Genomic DNA, 20,017 nt, shown 5'->3' on the forward strand with positions numbered 1-20,017 from the left:
CTCTAGTTCACAGAGCTAAAAATGTTGTTCGGCTTTCTGCAATAATGATAACTATAATTATACAAATTGCATATTCCACTCGGCATGGTGCTGCACAGGGAATTGATGGCCTCATACAGGGCATTCATGCATCAAAGCTGCAGGACCTGTGTAGAATTCAGGAAATGCCAGGGCTCTCCTTCATTTTATGTTCCCTGTAACCTTGCTGTCTCTCTCAGTTGCTGTACCAGAGAGCAAGTAATCCATCAAAAGAGAAACATCATAAACTACCCTTCTGCCCTCCAAAGTAACTTTTTTTCTTTCTTTCTACCTTCTGATTTCAACAGAAAGAATTGTGAGAGAGTGTGAAATGCTTGGGGCTCTCAGAATCCTGGCTCCTGTGTTTCTATCCCAGGCCTGTCCCAACCGAGTTCATCTTATCAGAGAGATCTCTCTTCTTGACACTGAACTATTCCAGGCAAGAATCACAAATTACAGATAAATTGCATTGCATGTTTGGAAGCCTTTCCATCAGATTTTTCAGAGGGTCTGTCTCAACACTGCCTGACAAGAACTGCACTCCACTCTGAATATGCCAGTACTTTTGTCCTTTCACTATGGGTCTACATGGTTTTTTTGTTTTGTTTTGTTTTACTTTTGAGAGAGGAACAAAAACAACCAGAAAAGAAGCATGAGGAAAAAAATAAAAACAAAGAAAGAAGAAAAAAATCTTCCATGAAGATAAGAAAATCCATTCAATATCCATTCTTTGTACTTTGGGAGCAAGCACAAATTTTGTTATCTATCTAAATGCTTCTATCTTGTCCCAGTGTCTATTAGAGCAAGACTAGCCACAGCCAGGGAGCTTTGCACTATTGCCAAAAGTGACCAGAAGATCTTTGTGAGTCTATTAAGATGTAAAACCCAGCAGTTTAACAACTGTTTCTATTTTTATGCTTTCTGAATTTGCTTATGGACTCTTACATGTTCTTAGCTCTTTTTCATTCAATATTTCTTCACTTTCATTTTTGAGATAAATTTCAAAGAAAACTAAATTATTACTTTGTGATTTACATGCAACTATTAAAATAGACATTGAACACTTACATACTACCATACCTTCATTTTAATATTGGTAGATCAAAGATTGTTTTTATAGGTAGTTTCTTAATATGATTAATATTCTAATACCATTGTTACACAAAAAAACCCATTTTCTACAAGTGATTTGAACCAGTGAAAATTGTAATTTGCTATGGAAAAGAATGCAATAATCAACCTTATTGAAAAGGCTCTATTTTATAGTTAACACATGTTGATTTTATACTAACGTAACCCACAGTATGTAAGATACACTTAATTTTAAAATGTGAACACAGCTATACTTATGTTTCAGTAGAACCTAATCATCAATGCTTTCAGAAGTCACCAAGTACTGTACCCATCCCAAACAGCAACTTTTTTATGTTGTCTAGAAGTAGTCACAATTTCAGTTTTGTGTTTTTCATTTTATAAGGTTGTTTTTCTATGTGTATATGTCCAAAAAATATAATATTAAGCTTTTTGTGTTAATAACTTTTATATAATAAGGAAGGGCGCGGGGTCCGAAGTTGTTCAGTGCTGGGCAGTGGGCGGCCCAGAACAACTTCAGGCCCCCGGATCTGGGGCTGGGGAAGTTTGCGCTGCGGCTGGGAGCCAGGGTGCAGGCCGCGCCAGCCGTGCACGCCCGCTACCATGGCTTTCCGCAGGAGGACGAAAAATTTCCCACTTTTCAGCCAGGAGTTTGTCATCCACGACCATGTGGACATTGGCTTCTGCCTGGTGCTGTGCGTCCTCATCGGGCTTATGTTCGAGGTCACAGCCAAGACTGCCTTCCTATTAATTTTACCTCAGTGTGATGTTAGCGTGCCTACAGCAGACAGTACGATGGTGTACTACCACTACAGCCTGAAAGACCTGGTCACAATCTTGTTCTACATCTTCATCACCATCATCTTGCACGCTGTGGTTCAGGAGTACATTTTAGATAAAATCAGCAAACGACTTCATCTCTCCAAGCTCAAACACAGCAAGTTCAATGAATCCGGGCAGCTGGTCGTCTTTCATCTCAGCTCAGTGATATAGTCCTTCTACGTGGTGGTGACAGAAGGCTACTTAACGAACCCAAGAAGCCTCTGGGAAGACTATCCACATGTGTACCTCTCCTTCCAGGTGAAGGTTTTCTACCTATGCCAGCTGACCTACTGGCTACATGCCCTTCCTGAGCTTTACTTCCAGAAGGTATGGAAGGAGCAAATTCCTTGCCAGCTCCAGTATATTTGCCTGTACCTGGTCCACATAGCCAGAGCGTACCTCTTAAACCTGAGCCACCTGGGCCTCATCTTGCTGCCACTGCAGTATTCGACAGAGTTCCTCTTCTACATGGCTCCACTCTTCTACTTTGCATATGAGAACAACGAGAAGCTGTTTAATGCCTGGGCTGCTGTATTTGGCATTACACGCCTCTTTATCCTCACTCTCGCTGTGCTGGCCATTGGCTTTGGACTGGCTCGCACAGAAAACCAGGTGTTTGAGCCTGAGAAAGGAAAGGTCAACACCTTGCTTTGCAGGCTCTGCATACTGCTGCTGGTGTGTGCTGCCCAGGCCTGGTTTATGTGTCTCTTCATCCACTCCCAGCTGCGACACTGGCGGGAATACTGGAACCAGCAGAATGCCAAGCAGAGAGTCCCAGCTGTCCCCAGGTTCTCAGCCAGGCTCACCAAGAAGGAATCTGGTTACCATGAAAATGGAATGGTGAAAGCAGAGAACAGAATCTCTCCACCACGGACTAAGAAACTCAAGTCTCCTCAAGGCCAAGTGCTGAGAACAGGAATCCTTAGCGGGGGCCTAGCCAGGAGGCAGAGCCCAGGCCCCACACTGCCTCCTCCTTCCTCCTCGAAGTGCTCCATCTCAGTCTGCAGGAACCTGTCTTCAAAGGGGGTTTCTCTTTCTTCTTGGCTTTCTCTTTTTATTCTTCCACATACCTTTCTCAGTAAAGCCAAAAATCTTTCTCTTTCACTCCCTCAAGCCACCTCAAGGCTTCACCTCTGTCCTGTGTTGGGTTTTCTTGAAGCCTAGATTCTCAAGGTTCTCCTTCAGCTTACCTCTTCTTTCTCTTCATTCATGGCTGGTTCTTTTTCTTTTTACTTCTTTTTTTTGTTAAATTCTTTTACTGGTACATTTTAGGTATATGACACAATTATATTTCTCATTGGGAATTGTACCTTTACATAATGCATCTTTGTTCTTATTTTTTCCCCATTCCTAGCCCTCCCTTCACCCTCTCCACCCTTCCATCTGTTTACTTCTTAATTTTACCTTAACGTGCAGTTTCTCTGTCTGATTTTTACAATGGGAGGGAGCTAAGGTTGCAGTCCTGCCTGTGAGTTGCAGGAGCTGTCAATCTGGAAGCCTCATGCCAAGGAGCTTTGCCTGGGGCCAGTGGCTGGCCCTGCAGTAGTCCTTGTGTGGAGGGGCAGGAAGAGGAGAGCCGCCCTCCTGGATCACAACCTCCTTGGTGCTGATTGATGTGGAGATGTATAATTCTGGTCTCATGAGAACCAGCTAGAGATGTGGCAGCTGCTGCTGGTTGGGAATTATGCTGAGGCCTTTGGCTCTGGCTTCTGGCAACTCCATCTAGGACATTGTTCATCCTGTAGGTCTCATGACTGCAGAGAGCTCCTCAGTGCTGGGCTTGGGCTGGAAACAACCTTCCCTCGATGTGGGGGTACATGCTGAAGGAGGACAGTCTTCCCACTTGTACAGCAAGAGTCAAGCGTGGTAAGCAGCCGGCACTTCTGGAAATGTAACAGACAAGACAGGAAGGACTGCACAGTCAGCTTGGGCCTTTCTCCACTGGTGCCAGGAGCCATGTGTCTTCCACCATTCACCAGCATTCAAAACCAAACCAAACAGCTGTTAGCAACCTGCCCCAGATGTGCCAGTCTAAAGTGTAGAACCAGCCAGCCCTGTCAGGGCCAACCATGCTACCTGGACTTCATCTCTCCATCTGCAGAGACACTAAGCCCCACACCAGTCCCCAGTGTCCCAGGGAGGGTCACCAGGCCACCTTCCCTTTGGCTTCACTTGTTGAATGCTCTTTGGAGTTGTCATTTGCTGATGTGTGTCGAGCACACCCACAGTATAGAACTAGGACTTATTCAGAGTCACTTTTCGGTTGGATGAGCAGATGCAGCTGTGTGGACAGGAATCTTTCTGTCCCCTCCCACCAGTATTCTTTCCTCTCTGTCTGTGTGGAGATGGGGCTGCCAGGTCCTTAAGGTGTTTTGTGAGGACTTCCAGAGGGGAGGTAGGCTTTTAGAGATCCTGATTAAGAACCCTTGAACTCTGTGCTGAGGCAAAGGGGAGCACAGGGTGGCACAGGAATGTTAATGTCACCTGGCATACTAGCACTCTAGCTGACATCACAGTAGAGACCAGACCTTGGGTTTTTACTGAAAAAGGAGGAGATGGATCTTTTCCTCAAGGGACCTCCCCTTCTCTACGTCACCTGCATTACAAAGTCAGACTTACCAGTAACTGAGAGATTCGTTTCCAGACACCATTTTAGACTGTTATCTCTCTGCCCAGGATAAGCACATAGAATTGGGAAGAATACCCTTGGTTTCTTTTGATTATCTTCAGGAAGCAGGATAGCATTTTTGCAAGTAGGCATCTCCTGCTTCCCTCTCTTTCCTTCAGGTTGGTATGAACTCAGCAGAGCTGACAGGGACCCCTTAGCCACATGCTCCCTGCCCTGCTTGGAACTGCTTGTGGAGGTGGGGTGCAGCCAGCAGCCTCTAGGCCCCCCTCCTCCCCCAGGAGCCTAGGTGAGCTGCTGTTGTGTGCTGGTGATGTTCTGTGAGAAAGGGACTTCATGGTAGTCAGAGCCACTGACATCTTGGGTCTAGCAGCCTCATTGTGCATGTAGATCTCCATTGCTCTGTCCCTGGATACTTGGGTACTAGAGATAACATGTCTTCATTCTCCCTAAGTCTTCCACAAGCATCTGGTGCTACCAATTCATTGTGCCTTGGGTGTGATACCACAAACCCAGGGGCCAGGGTTGCCTTAGGGACTGTTCCCTGAAGGACAAGTATTTGCTTAGTGACAGGAGATGGTAAAATCTTTCGTATGTTAAAAGAAAAAACCATGAGATCATGAATAAGAGTGACTGCTCACCAACTTGGGCCTCAGAGATGTTTGGGGGGCTTAGAGGGTAATTATAGGATACTTTCTCACCTCTGCTAGTCTCCCTGGCACATAAATGTCATAGCAAAACCAAGTCATTATCAAGTTGGCACCAGCCAGGCTTTAAGTCACTCAATTCCACTTTATCCTGTGAGTTTGTTGGACTTTCTGCATTCTTCTTGTGAAAGCCCTGTCAGACCTCTCCTGGTTTGAGAGGCCAGCACAGCACCATCCACCAAGGGCAGAAGATGCTAATCTACCTCAGCAGCCAAGGCGCCTCTTAACATCCCTCCTGGCCCACCTGTGTAGGGAAACCAGCACATGGGAGTGGTGGAAGAGCTTGGCCTTTGGTGGAAGGAGCACTCCCTAGTGTTGATTCCCCTCTTAGGAGTTCAGTGTTTGGAAAGTTATTTTTAGCATCTGGGCTATGATAGCTGCACTATTAATAATTATGTGTTCCTCTTAAAGGATGGGTGGCTCTGGGGGAAAGGGGAGCATGCATAGCCAGGAGGGGAGTTGTCTCTCCCCATGCTGTTAGTCCTAGCTCTGAGTGTTCCTGGGCCACCAGACATAAATGGTTGCTGAGAAGGTTGCCTATTCCTGTCCCAAAGCAGAACCAAGCAACTCCTAGGAAACCAATTTAGACAGCTGTGCTCTGGCCACCTTCATGCTTTTCTCAGCTGGAATCCTGGGACTCTTGAGAGCCCCTGGCACCAGGGACCTCTAAGGATGTGCTTCTAGGTTTTCTTTTGGGACCTCCTTCCTCAATCCACCTTGACCTTTTTTCTAAGTGGTAAATAAGAAGTAGGAACAGAGAGACAGTGACCTCCAGAAATCTCATCATTATACTGTTTCACAGATGCTTTTCTTAAAAGAGGCTTGTTGGCCCCCTGTGGCTGGGGAAGACCTTTGGGTTTATTTTCTATGCTTCAGCTTTCCCAGTTGGTTTTACTGAGGTGGGAGAAGGCCTGGGAGTCTGGACTTAGCTAACTTCCCTTCCCTGCCTAGGAGCCTCCATGTCCCAAGGTGGACAGACTTCAGAACTTAGCCTCCTGTTCTTCTTGCTAGAGAGTGGAAAACGAGCTGGGTGGTCTTTCACCCTAGCTGTCTCCCAAGTATACAACCCTTTTCCTTGTGAGAGGCCTTTGGGGTTACTGGACAATGAGGTCATTGTTGGATCATTTAAGTACCAATAGGACCCCTCTCCAGCCAGTGGTTGGCCCTGTTAGGAAGCCTTTGTAGCCTTTCACCCTTCACCCTGCTTCCTGCGTGAGGATTACTTCCATGTCCCAGCTCCTGTACCTTCCACCCCACACTGTACAGAGGTCACCCATCCTCACAGCCATGGGGCAGTGGGACCCACAGGCTGTCATTTCATGCTCGGGGCTTCTGTCCTGGTCCTGACAAATCCTCGTTCCTTTTGTATTAAAAGTGCCTTACATTGCTGTGTGCCTTCATCTGTATTGTGTGGCCAGCTGCCAGCTGTGGGGGCCATAGGGCTGTTGGGTGCACGCAGCCACAGACACTGTACCTCAGCAGAGGTAATGCAGGAAAGGGACATAGTGACTGACAGTGTCACCTCATCTGTCCCCTCCCCCCAGAGCAGTAGCCTCTGGTGTGATCCCTGCATTGATTCTGGTTTTTCCCTTGGAACCACCCCACCATCCCAACCTGACCAGGTGGCCAAGAAGCCCGTTGCATAGCTCAAAGCAGGGCCTTGTGCCTTGTACTTATTAATGAAGCTCAGAGGCTTCAGCACACCTGGCCCCCTGTGCCTCTGGCCCTGCACGGTCCCTCCATCCCAGGGTAGAAACAAAGGTGGCCTTGCTATATCCTCCTCCCACCCATTTCACTTCCTAAACAGCCCAAAGTTCCTATGAGGAGGGTGTTTACTGGTACTCCCTAGTCCAGGGGATCCACGTAGATAACCTGTTTGATGGTGGGTCTGGACTGCAGCTGCAAACCTGCTGACTCCCGAGTTAGGTAGTCTTGTGTGGCAGCAGACCTTCCATGCCCCTTGCCTGCCTGTTCCCATTCCTCCGGGTTGTGCAATAACTGTACCCACCAGTGGTCTTTCCACAGGCATTTCTGTTCCTTACAACACCCTGCAGTAGCGGGAAAGGGGACCCATGGGAGGGGCCGTTATTCCTTACAGAAGATGTGTCAACTGCTTTTCCTTTGTTGCTGTCATTCTCATGATCCTGGGAGGGTTTCTGTGGCACTATTTAGAACATGTATTATTATCTTAGAAGTCCTTATATTAAAAAAAAATATGTTTTGAAAGGAAAAAAAACATCCTCAGGATGGGACCTAAGTCAGTGTCTGGGACTAACATCTCTTTTGATGCCCATGGCATCACCACCACTCTGCTTAAGAGCATTCCACACTTTCTTGCTCCTGTGAAGATGGAGATGTCTTTTGAGAATTGGCCATGGGTGGCAGGCCCTGTCCACTTGCTAGGATCTGGCTGTGGTGGTACCACCATCTGCTGGTACACATTCCAATGTTTGTGTAATGAGACTATAAACCTCACTTTACAGTTCCTCTGTTTAATAAACACCTGAAGGATGTGCTGAGGCTACTGGTACCCAGAGCAACTCATAATGCAAACATGGGCACATTGTCTGCTTTTCTACTTTAGCCTCTTCATGTTATGGACCAAATTGCAACAAAGAACTCAAGGAACATTTGTACCTGCCGTATTTATGCCTTCCTGTAAAAGGGTTGGGGGGGAGGGACATCTTTTTACTTTTGGTGAACTTTTTTCAAAATCCTTTTTCCACTGTTTCTGTCTGGTTTTAAAGCAAATTACAGTTTTGTATGGATTTTTTAAATGTACATTTTTAAACAAATCAAATATTTTCTGAAATAACAACAAAAGGCATAGAATTATAAAAAAACAAAAAAACCTTTTATATAAAAGGAATTTCACATTCATTTTGCCATTTACATCTTTTTCTTAATCTCATTGGTGACATTCATTTGGTTGATAATAGCACAAACTTTATTTTTACAGCTAAGCACTATTGTATTGTATGAATATCACACTTCATTGAATTTTGAGTCAAGTGGACATTGGATGTGCTTCCAAGTTTTTGTTTTGTTTGGTTTGTTTGTGTGCTATTGAAAAATTATGCAGTGTTTTAATAAGATGTTGTTCCATGTGAAACAAAATCTAGGTTATTATTAACTGTTCAACTTGAACAAAGGAATTAACTATGTTGTACAGAACACATTGTTTATTTCTATTTTGGAGGTAGGCCACAGAAGACTCTTTAGCTTTGTTTATGATTGGGGAAATTGTTACGGGGTTTTGTGATGGAGGTCCCATTTGTTTTCTCCCTTTATTCTCATTTCTGAGAATTACTTATTCTCAACCACTATACTCAGCATACAAAACAAATAAGTAATTTAACACAAGAAATGAAAAATGTGACCTGACAATTGTAAAGAAAACACTAAGGAACTCTCTCTCTGTAGTCTTTGTCTCATGCTTACTATTTTATTTTATTTTATTTTATTTATTTTGATATCAAGGATCGAACTCTGGACCTTGTACTTGCGAGGCAGGCAGCAGAACCACTGAGCTAAAACCCCAGCCCTTGCTTACTATTTTATACTAAGTGTATATACATCGGTGCTTTTACTTGAATTATTGGTGAAATCTGTTGAGGGAGTGTCTCTGGAGAAAGCTTCTCTCACCACCAAATGTCCACTTCTGATTTTTTTGGCTCCAGCTCCTTTCTTGGATGTCTGCTGCATCTCCATGTGGCTCACCTGCCTTTTTCCCCTCTGGCTACTGAGCTTTACAAACCATTTCAGGAGTTTTATTACTTCACAAGAATGGAACATATTGCTTTATCAGTCAGGCTGTCAGTCTGACACAATGCTATTACTTGTCTAGTCCCTGCACTACTGAATCTCACAAATGAGGTGGTAATAGGATGCTTTCTATTCTTCTTCAACTATTTTAACCAAGAAAAAATAGTGAAAGGGAGAGATTCTTACTCCTGATCATTTTACATAAAGTTCTTCTTATCCTGTAATAAATGGTATGTAGAAAGTTCTGGAATTTGATTCCTGGTTATCAATCCTGTTTTCTGCACTTTATAGTTGTGCATTCTTATCAAATTTTTTGATCTAATGCCATTTCAATTTTTTGTCTCTAAATTGGTATATAAACAATACTGCATCAATAAACTTTTGCTATATAACATACAACTCCCAAACTCAGAAACATAAAGCGATAGTCATTTACAATTTTTATAGAGCAAAGGGCTGTCTGGGCTAGCTGATGACCTAGGCTAGATTTGAATAACTTCAGCTTGGATTACTTAACCATATATACTCAAAAATTCCCAAATGACATAAAAACCATAGACTGTTACCATAGATTAATTGTGAATTGGCAGGTCTGAAATAGCTAAGGGGTTTATTCAGGTCTGACGCATGTAGTTTCTCAGAATAGATGATTTGTTCTTGTGCCAGGAGCAGAGCTCTGAAAAGTGAAGCCTTAGGCCCAGAATTGGCTCAATGTTACTTCTGACAAATTCATCAGCCCAAAGTCAAAGTGGAAGTAGACTACACGGTTAAGGTACAAGAACAGAATATTCTATCTTCTTGTCCAAAATATATTAAACCGAATGGCAATGACCGGTTTTCTGTTAATAGCATTTAAGAAAATATTTTCCAAAACAATATCATTGCTAGAAATAAAGGCTCTATTCCCATGTTCCTCTAAATTGAGAATCAGCAAAGATGTTCCATAATGATGCAAAATTGTAAGTTGTTTAGATTCTAAGGACTGTATGGCTATCACTCTTCAGTTCTAATATTGTAGTGAGAAAGAAGTAATAGATACTTGTAGGTTGAACAAAAAAGGCACAACAATGTTCCAATAAAACTTTATTCAAAAAACAGTGAGTTTCATTCGGCCTGCAAGTCATAGTTGGTTGTCCAGTGATCTAAATGGTCAAGCACATTAAAACCTGGGAAACTTCTGAAATATTTCAATTGTTAGTATGATTTTTTTTCTAAATTAACTGATCTTCTACTTTCCATCTTTCTGAAAATTTTAGTATGTTATTTTTGAAATGTGACTTATGAGACATTTACCTTCAAAATATCAAAAAAACAACATCTAAATCCTTTGTGTTATACGATATTATGGCTTTATATTTGAGATATTATACAAAGTTTACATTGAACAAGGAAACCAAAGTGACATATTTTCAGATTCTTTAGATTCAAATAGCTCTTAATAATATAAGTAATTTAGATGATTGGTAAAAGTGTCTTACATATACATCCAATGTGCAATATTGTAAATCACATCTTTTTATTTTAAAAGAGTAAATGATATTCATATTTTTCTAATTTATTATTTTGAAGTTGAGCACAATGTGACTTTAATCTGCATTGATACAATATAATATGCAGTATTAAAGTCATGAAAGTAGGTTATATCTATTATTCATTTCCTTAAAATATTTCCAAATTCCCTAAGTTAATTAATATTGAGTTTAAAATAAGATAAAATAAGTCATCATGAGATACAATTTACTGATGAGTTGATTTGTTTATTTGATAACAAGTTTCTCATTTCATTTTACTAAGAGACATATATAGGGAAAAGGCATAGTTTCCTCTAGTCCATGATTCCTTGTTATTGTGAGAACTATGTGTAAATTGAAACAGGAAAAAGTTAATTAGAAAATATTGAAAATCTACAAATATCCAAGTATTTGGATAGAATAAAAAATAATCATCACATTACAACCAACTTTATACATTTTCATGACAAATATTACCATTTCAGAAGTGAAGTGTTACTAGTTTACTTATATTTCCATTTGGTCTCAAAATATCCTTTGCTAATCAATTCTTATTTAGGTTTCCTAATCTTGTTTACCACAGATAATATGCATCTTTATCTTGTTCTTATTATTTTGATGTCATCTTGGAGCTATATTTATTTTTATTATTATTTACTTTTTATATTTACTTTTACAGTGTATAATGCACACAAAATTTTAGACTTATAAATCTATTTCATTAAAAACACCTTACTTAATGTCATGGTATGCAGGTGTTTTTTTGCTTGTAAATGTAATGAAGAACAGAAAGACAGAGAGAGAGAAAGAGAGAGAGGCAATTCTTGCAGTAATTTTTGAAAAAACATTACTATATTTTAAGACTCATTTTATTCTGAACACCGTGAGAATCAAAGCAAAATTGCAACTGTGGTGGTTATACATTGTTCATTTTAAGATAAAAAGAAAAGTCGAATTCTAGAGAAAAGACATTCTCTTAGAATTATATGCTAAGAGAAATTTGACAGATATTTATCAGAAGACAAAAATTTGTCAGTCTTTTAATTTTTTTACAAAGATTTATTAAAGGCCAAGAAAATATTAAAACAAAGTTTAATGGACTATGATCTCAACAAAGAAAATATAAATACATTACTATACAATAATACAATATTGAAAGTAAAGCAAGAGAAATGAATAGAGAGCTCTTATACTTAGCAGTCATACTTAATTCATAAATTTCTATACATATGTCACTGATTAGTACCTCCCTAAATGTAGATAAATTCATTATCACTGTGAGATTATAATAGTGATTCCTATAATAGAAATCTAGAATTATCTGCTTTTAATATAATGATATACTACTATTAATTTTAAATATACTAAATAAGTTTTATATTTTTTATGCAGTGCTAGGAGATCTTAAAAACATATCCAATGTCTAAATTTGTCACTTGAGCTATTATCTATGTCAAGGGGGCATATACTGATCAACTTTCCTATTTCTGGAACACAATACCTGACACCAATAACCTAAAGATGGAGAGGATCAGTTGGCTCACTCTTTCAGAAGGTTCAGTCCCTGGTTGTGTTCAGTGAAGAAACATAATGGAAGAAGGGCCTGATGGAGGAAAGCTGGTTAACCCATTGATATATAGGAGAGAGATGCAACTCCTGAACCTGCTAGATACCCAAAACACAAGTTCATGTTCTTTAAAATTGAAGAAGGAATTCTAGGAACAACAAAGGTTAAGAATAGGAAAAATTTATTGAGAGAAAGATAGCTTCAGTCTAACAAAGACAGAGGGGGACCAGAAAATGGGTTGCCTGTCCACCCTGCTTTTCAAAGGTATTTTGTTGAGCAAAGCCATGAGGTTGAAGTGGGTTCAAGGTGAGACAAAACCATAAGACCCAATGGAAAATTGCAAGGTGGGCATGAGTGAGACAAAACCGTGAGCAATCAATAAGATTACAAGTACTGTCACCTAGGTAATATTGACTAAATGGTGATCAAATGGGAAAACAGGTCATGGAGAAGGAATGTCCAGAAAAGAAATAGGTCAGGGAGATTGATGCCCATTTAGAATATCAATCACCGCTATTCATCTCTAGGGGAAGTAGTACCTCTTTTCTTTTTATAATGCTAACCAGTGAATGTGCCTCAATTGTTTTTCTATGCTGAGGGCCCAGCTTTGTCTAACTGCCTTATAATAATTTCTAACTTAGCTATCTACATTACCTTGACAACCAGTATGTACAGCAGGAAAACAGTGCCAGAGAGGAAGTGGCCAAGGACCAGATATGGTACCCAGAATCAAGCCTCCATGATCCAGCTAGTCATACTCAGAGTGTGATTTACTCTTATTTTATGTACCTCTCAAGCAAATCAAGTTGACAAGGCCAGCTTAACTGTCACATGGGATATTTTTTAAATAATTTTTGAAAGTTTTTTTTGGTAAACCAATTCTTCCAATTTATTGTAGATGTTGCAGTTAATTGATTTAGTCTATCATGTGATTTGTTTAGCTATGTAAGGTTATTCTAGAGTAAATAAAGCTGTCCAGAAACAGTAAGACTTTCTAAATTAAATGGCCAGCCAAAATAGCAGGATTTTACCTTATTGTAAAAGGATCAGAGGTACTCCTTGTCCTGTGGCATTTAATTTAACTAGCCAAAGGGCTGGTTAATAATATAAGAAGATTCAATTATCAGTACATTTTATAGATCATGCGAGTTGCATTTTTATTTCCACAAAGAGTCAACAACCATTCAATGTAGAAGGTGAATGTACAATTGAATGTGATAAAGTTTCAAAAAATGTACTTATATGGAGTTGAGTTGCACTTTTCAACCAAAAAAAAACCTCAAAGAAGACATCAGTTCATTGCATGCTTTCCTTCTTAGCAAGTCAGTGACCTTCTCCCAGGGTGGGGAGTGCTGTTGGGTTGGCACCTTTTACCCTTGTGGATTTTACCCATGGCTTCTGTCATGCAATGGGGCATAATTTACTACTGTTGGTCTGACTTACTCAAATAATATTGCTTTTATTTATTTATTTATTTTTGCCTGATAGCTTTCATCTGTTTTGTATCTCCTTGTCATCTTCAGGGTATTTTACTGTGTTAACTGATGCTTGTTCAACTAAATCAGAGTGAAAGTTTTATTCCCTTAGCCTACTTATTCTTTGCCTTTCTCTCCTTGATATCAGCAGCTGACATTTTCTGAGCACTTAGTAAAGTCCAGTTTTGTGCTCTAAATTCCTTACATATATTACTTGAATCTGAGCAACAATCATTGGAGCTGAGAACTACAGAATCGACTTTTGATGATGAAGGGGAAAAAGTCAGCCAGTCACTTCAAGGTGACAGCTAAGTGACAGAGTATGAATTCTAACCCAAGCACCCTAATTTAAGACTCTACTCTGAAACAATTAATCTATTCTGTCTCCCAATGAAATCAGACACCTGGTTTTACCACTAATATTTGTGTGATTTTAGCCTGGTCATGTGTACTAAGTCTCAATTTTCTCATCTCTAAAAAGGAAGAGTAATATCCAAACCAAAGTTTTCAAATGGGCATAAGATGGAGATATACACAAAAGAACCATTTGTAAAATTAAAGTATAATTATACAAATGTAAAGAAAATAAGGAGTCTCAAAAAACACTTCCTTGATTTTTGAGAAAAATTGTTTCTTCACTTATGAAAGTGATGGAGGAATAATAGAAAAAGACAAATATTTACTAAGTGTTTTTTCTACAAATGAGATAATAGACTTAAAGGCAGCAAAGCAAAAAATAATGTAATAAATTAATAAATCAGTGATTTTACTCTTTGTGTTCTTGAAGGGATAAATAGATGTGATCTGACCAATTAGGCATGTCAGTCTGAAAAACAACTCATGAAATATAAAATGTAAAATTCAAATACACTGTCTTGGGAAAGCTAGTAGAAGGGTAATATTGTTGCCCGGAGTTGGATGGGGTTATGGAAAGCTTTATAAAGCAACTTTTTTTTAGTAGAGGGTTGTATTAGATAAGGAAAGGAGAACTTCTTTGGGTGCAGCAAATGACAAGTACATTGATTCAGAAGCTTGAAGGCATACAAAATATTAACCAACAAATCATCTGGACTGGAATATCATATGACTTCTAGTAGGACAAGAAAATGTTAACTGGAGAACTACCTTTACAACATATTTTAAATCTTATATTTTATTTACTTGTGTGTTAGGTTATATTCAAGTATGTTAGAATCTTTTTAAAAACTATCAATTTTAAAGAAAGGATAGTATATAATAAAAAGAATAAAGACAACTTTCCTCTGCAGGTTTGTCTTTAAGAATAGATGAAAACTATTCATTATTAATTTGTAATTTGGCAATTAAGATACATTTTTCATCTTAGAAACAAAGATACATCTTAGAAACTAAGATACATTTTTCATCTCAGAGAACAAAAATAGATTTAGACTCCGAACTTATCCAAATGGAAGAAAAGATGCAAAGTGGTGTGCTTCAAATGATTTCTATTTTTAATCTGCATATAAAAGTTCAAAAATACAGATGAGGGAAGTTACATCTTTAAATTTATTGATGGGACATTCTTTTAGAAAAAAGTTAACTACTGAGTATCTGAGCTGTCTCAAATAATATCACTTCAAATACATTGCAAGAAAAATCAAGATAAGAATTTTATAATTATTCATAAGGAAGTGAATGTCTACATGTCTATAGATTTTTTTGCTTTAATAGAATAATATTCTTCAGTACTTACAACAATCTTGAAAGATAGATTTTATTTTTCCTTTTTGTAAGATGATAAAACTCATCTTTACAGAAACAAATTATTTATTTCAAGAATAAAAGTAAAATGCAGAACAGGGGTTTGTAGCTGGTATTGTGTCTTTAGATGTCTAGATTCTAAAAATGTCTTTCAATACCTACATTTATTGAATTCATGAATCAATGAAATCTTTGAAACCCTTGCACTTCTCAATTCCTGAAACAAAAGTAAATCATCAAATGAGTAAACAGTTTTATTTAATAGATATTAAATTTAAAATTAAACAGTGATTTTTATTGATTTTACATAAAACATCATTAATGTATTTATATGCTATTTTCTTTTAAGAAATTTTTTTCTTGCTTTTTATTTTTATGTTGTTTGTCAAGCAACACAGTTTGAGATCAAAGAAGAAATTTTTTTTTCCTCCACCTATACCAAATGCACATAAGATGAATACAAAAGATTACCCTCTGACAGCTCAGTTTGAAAAATCAATGAGTTTAATGAATGAGTTGTCTGATTTAAAAGGTTTCTTGTAAGTGGCCTTAGAATTTTCCATAAAATTGTCTATGACAGCAAGAAAAAGTGTAAATTCCTAAGACCTAATTATTCAAATTATCATACAATGTATTACTGGTATGTGAGAGGAATTTCTACTCAATGTAAGTTAGGAGAACCTATGTTAAGGTAGAAAATGAGGTTTCCTTGCATGTTTTGTTTTGTGAAATTTCTCATCTTCTTGCTAAAAGAATGTGAGAATATACCACATGGCTCTCACTGATAGGTGGCTTCCTGCTCAGAAAAGCAGAATCTGCTTCAACCAGCATGCAATCAAATCACCTCCTGCTACACAATTTCCAGATGTCAGAGGACAGGAAGTGAACTCTTCTATGCTGTGTCCTGGGCAGAGGAGTCTCAACAATTAGGGTGCAGCAGCCCAGGTTAGAAGAGAGCCACAGCAATGACTGTGGCTTTTCATACATTTTCCATTCATACAACCATATATTCAGAAAATAGCAAAAGGATAAATCAGACAGCTAGATAAAATAACTGCTGGATATCAACGTTCTGTCAGCAAATAAACTAGCCTGTTCTCACACTGTCTACTTGAGGACTTTTACCTGTGTTGCTTTTAACCATCTCTAGTCTGCTATGCAAACACAGATTTGAATCCAATTCTCTTTAGAAATGGAAGAAAAAATAATATTGGCAGCATATCAATGAACAAGACGGAAATTTTGAAGGAAAAGAGCATCATGATGAACAAAGCATATTCAAAACAACAAACTTATTCACCAGTACAAATGATTTCCTGTGAAACAGCTCATTCATTTCTAACTGTGAGAACTTAGGTAAGTAACTTATCTGTATTAGTCAGCTTTCTTGTTGCTGAGACACAATATCTGCACCCTAAAGTAGAAATTTAATTTGGCTCATGGTTTCAAAGAATTGAGTCCATGGTAGACAGGCTCCAAGGCAGGAACACCACAGCACAATGGTGTGGCAGAACAGAGCTGCTTAGTTCATGGCAATCAGAAAGCAGAAGAGGGAAGCCTAGTATAACCATTCTTTGAGACCAAGAAAAATGGTCATTTTTGCAGAGGAAGGCAACATAGAGTATAGATCTAAGAAGAAAGAGAAAGAAGGAAGGAAAGAAGGCAGGCAGGAAGGAGAGAGGGAGGGAGGGAGAGAGAGAGACAGAGAGAGAGAGAGAGGAAAGAAAGAAAGAAAGAAAGAAAGAAAGAAAGAAGAAAGAAAAGAAAGACGCACCTGAGTGGTATCGAATAGTCATGCCTGAGCTACTCCACAAATTTTCATCTACATGGAACGATCCATACATTCTCTTTATGCTTCAGTTAGTTTGGATTGTTACTTATTTTTTTAATATTTTACCACCAGCAACTGAAAGTGATAGTGATACATTATGATTAGTCATGTATTTCCAAGACCATCTAGTTTTAACAAACATCATTAAAACAATAAATAATAAAAGTTCTGATGTAAAATATCAACATATCAGTTTTAAAAATCCAAAAATATACACATACAGAAAAAATGCACTTTATATAGTATGAACATAGATAAGGTATTACAGTAGTAATATTCTTTAAGGATAACTCAAGTTACCATTCATTCTGTGTTTAACAATCATTCATTTATTTATGAGAAATCTTATGAATTTTCTTCGTACTTTGAAAAAGACTTCAGAGGAAACAAGTTTATAAAGATTTATTTATCCGGAATTATATCCATCCTCTGTGCTCACTTCCCGCAGCACATATATTAACATTGTATCCATTCTGCTTAAGTCTAAGAGGCTCATTCTGGAGGAGGCTACTTTTCTTCATTCCATAGCCTATTGTATTCCCTACAAGAAATGCTTTAGAACATGTTCTTATCCCTGTCTCCTCCATGGTCTGAACATTGTTGGATTCTGACATTATGGAGAGCGTGAGTAAAGATTGAAGTAGACCATGTATGACTGATTGGTTCAAATATTTCAAATGAGACTTATGGCTTAAGGAGAAGTAATAAGTTGATAACATTCATAAGCTCAGGCAGCAAAACTTGGTAACAATGATTTGAAAGGTATTGGGAAGAACACTATCAACATCTTTCTTCTAACCACTGAATTTTTGCATTAGTGATGCTTATTTTAAACCTTTCAAGTTCTCTTATAAAAATGAAAATTCTTTTGGGAATCACAGCAGTTTAATTCATTATATCACACACCAGACTTCTTGCTGGCTCTAGAAATAGAGACTAATAAGAAAGAGGGGCCTGAGAGCGAGGAGCCTGTTTTGGCAGATAGCTTAGTCCACATCAGATATTGTTTATTTTATTCTGATTAGGGCACTTGATTGAGACTAGAAAGAAAGCAACCAAGAAGGATGAAGTGCCCCCAGGAGAGAACAGAATTGTTACCCATGGACAAATTGTTTTGTGAAGAGCTAGTATTACATAGTGAAATATAAAGTGAGTTTTCAAAGCATTATGCATTTTCTTCTCTGATACATTAAGAAAATTTTTTCAATTCTGCAGTAGTGATTTTGGTCTCATGTAGAAAGAACTCTCCTTGTTCACTTAGCTTCCCATTTATTTAATTTTCTTTTCATTTCTCCTGCAAGTATTTATTAGGCACTTCTACATACAAGTTAGAATAATAGGCTACATACAGAGTAAGGAAATTTGCTTAATGCCAAATAGGAAAACATGGTTGAAAAACTTCCTCTGGGTACACATGGTTTGAATAAAATGATTCTGCTGAAGAACCAGTGAGGTAAAATCAAGTCTCATTCATAATAATGTGATTGTTTATTTTACACTGAACTGCTTTCATCATCCATTCATTATTATAAAACAATATTTTCTCTATTTAGTCTTCAACCTTTAAAAACAATTTCACAAGTGAATCATCAATTACATTTGGTAGCCTCTACAAGACTTCTTTTTAAATTTTTATCCTTATTAGTACATATTTGCAACACATAATGATTACATTCTTCATGGGGAGTTGGTATGTGTACATAGCACTCCTTAATCTCCAGAGTCTGATAGACGAAAAGATACTAATACTTACTAACTGCCTACTAAGGGCCAGACATTTGCTGGGAGATTTTCTAGATTATTTTATAGTATGCTTGTATTTTGCTAGATTTGAAAATCACATGCTATTATAACAAATAGAATAGAATATAGTCCATAAATTAGTCATTACTTCTCATTTTTCTTTTTAAACATGAAATCAAAAGAGGGAGAATTCAGAGAACTATGAATGCTTTATATTGTATTATGATTAATTAATACCTTAAAAAATTTCTGTCAGTGTATAGGTCTGTGAAATGTGCTTAAGTTGTATTTTTAAGTTTCTATTGTAATTTAATTATAAAAGAATCCATGAACATCGTATGAAAAATTTAGAAAATACAGGCAAGCTCTATAAATAGATAGATATAAACTGATACAAAAAGGCCTGTGTGTAGATCTGTCTTGATTTAGTGGTGCCTAGAAGTATATAAATTTGTCAAAATTCATATAGCTATACACTTAAAGTTGATACATTTTTAGATGTATTTTAACTCAACAAAAAAAGAGAGAGGAAGAATAGATGTGATTTGGGCAAAAGAAGTAGAAATGCATTGTGTTATATTGATTTAATTGAGACTACAAAGTGCCTTTCCCAGAACCTCATTTGCCATGTGGCTGAAGAATCCTACACATTGCAGAAGCCAGGCATGAAAAGATGTCACCATGCCCTAAAGGTAGTCATGCTTAGACACCAGGTCTGTCTGTCACAGGTCAAGGAGGTACCCAGCAGGTCCTGGGTGTCCATTGCTCTCCTTTGCTCCTTACTCAACTCTGCTCAAACCCAGACCCTGATGACCAGCATGGCCCCAGGTATACACCAGACACTCAGCTGTGTAGCCACAGACCCAGTGGCTATCTGCACAAACAAATTCCCTGTTGGTAACCCCACTTCAGTGGTGAACACATTTAAATTTAAATGTCTCTGCACCCATATTGCCAGGTAAAATACAGGCCACTCAGTTAAATTTGAATTTAAGATAAACAATGGAAAAAGTAGTGTAATTATACATTGCATGGGATATACTTATACTAAAAATTATTTGTCTTAAATCTGTATGTAGAAGTTTTGCAGTTTTAAGGTTGCTAAATTTGGTAATTGGATCCTTCAAATTGTGACTGA

The 20,017-nt window shown here is 38.2% G+C and overlaps 1 pseudogene; it reads left to right on the forward strand.

Moving 5' to 3' along the window:
* Nucleotides 1-1,713: 1,713 nt before the first annotated feature.
* On the forward strand, nucleotides 1,714-3,096 carry LOC101710478 (translocating chain-associated membrane protein 2 pseudogene; annotated as a pseudogene).
* The last annotated feature ends 16,921 nt before the right edge of the window (nucleotides 3,097-20,017 follow it).

Source organism: Heterocephalus glaber, unplaced genomic scaffold (assembly GCF_053883595.1).
Source record: "Heterocephalus glaber isolate CG9 unplaced genomic scaffold, H.glaber_assembly_v1.0 deba00000122, whole genome shotgun sequence".
Classification (NCBI taxonomy): domain Eukaryota; kingdom Metazoa; phylum Chordata; class Mammalia; order Rodentia; family Bathyergidae; genus Heterocephalus; species Heterocephalus glaber.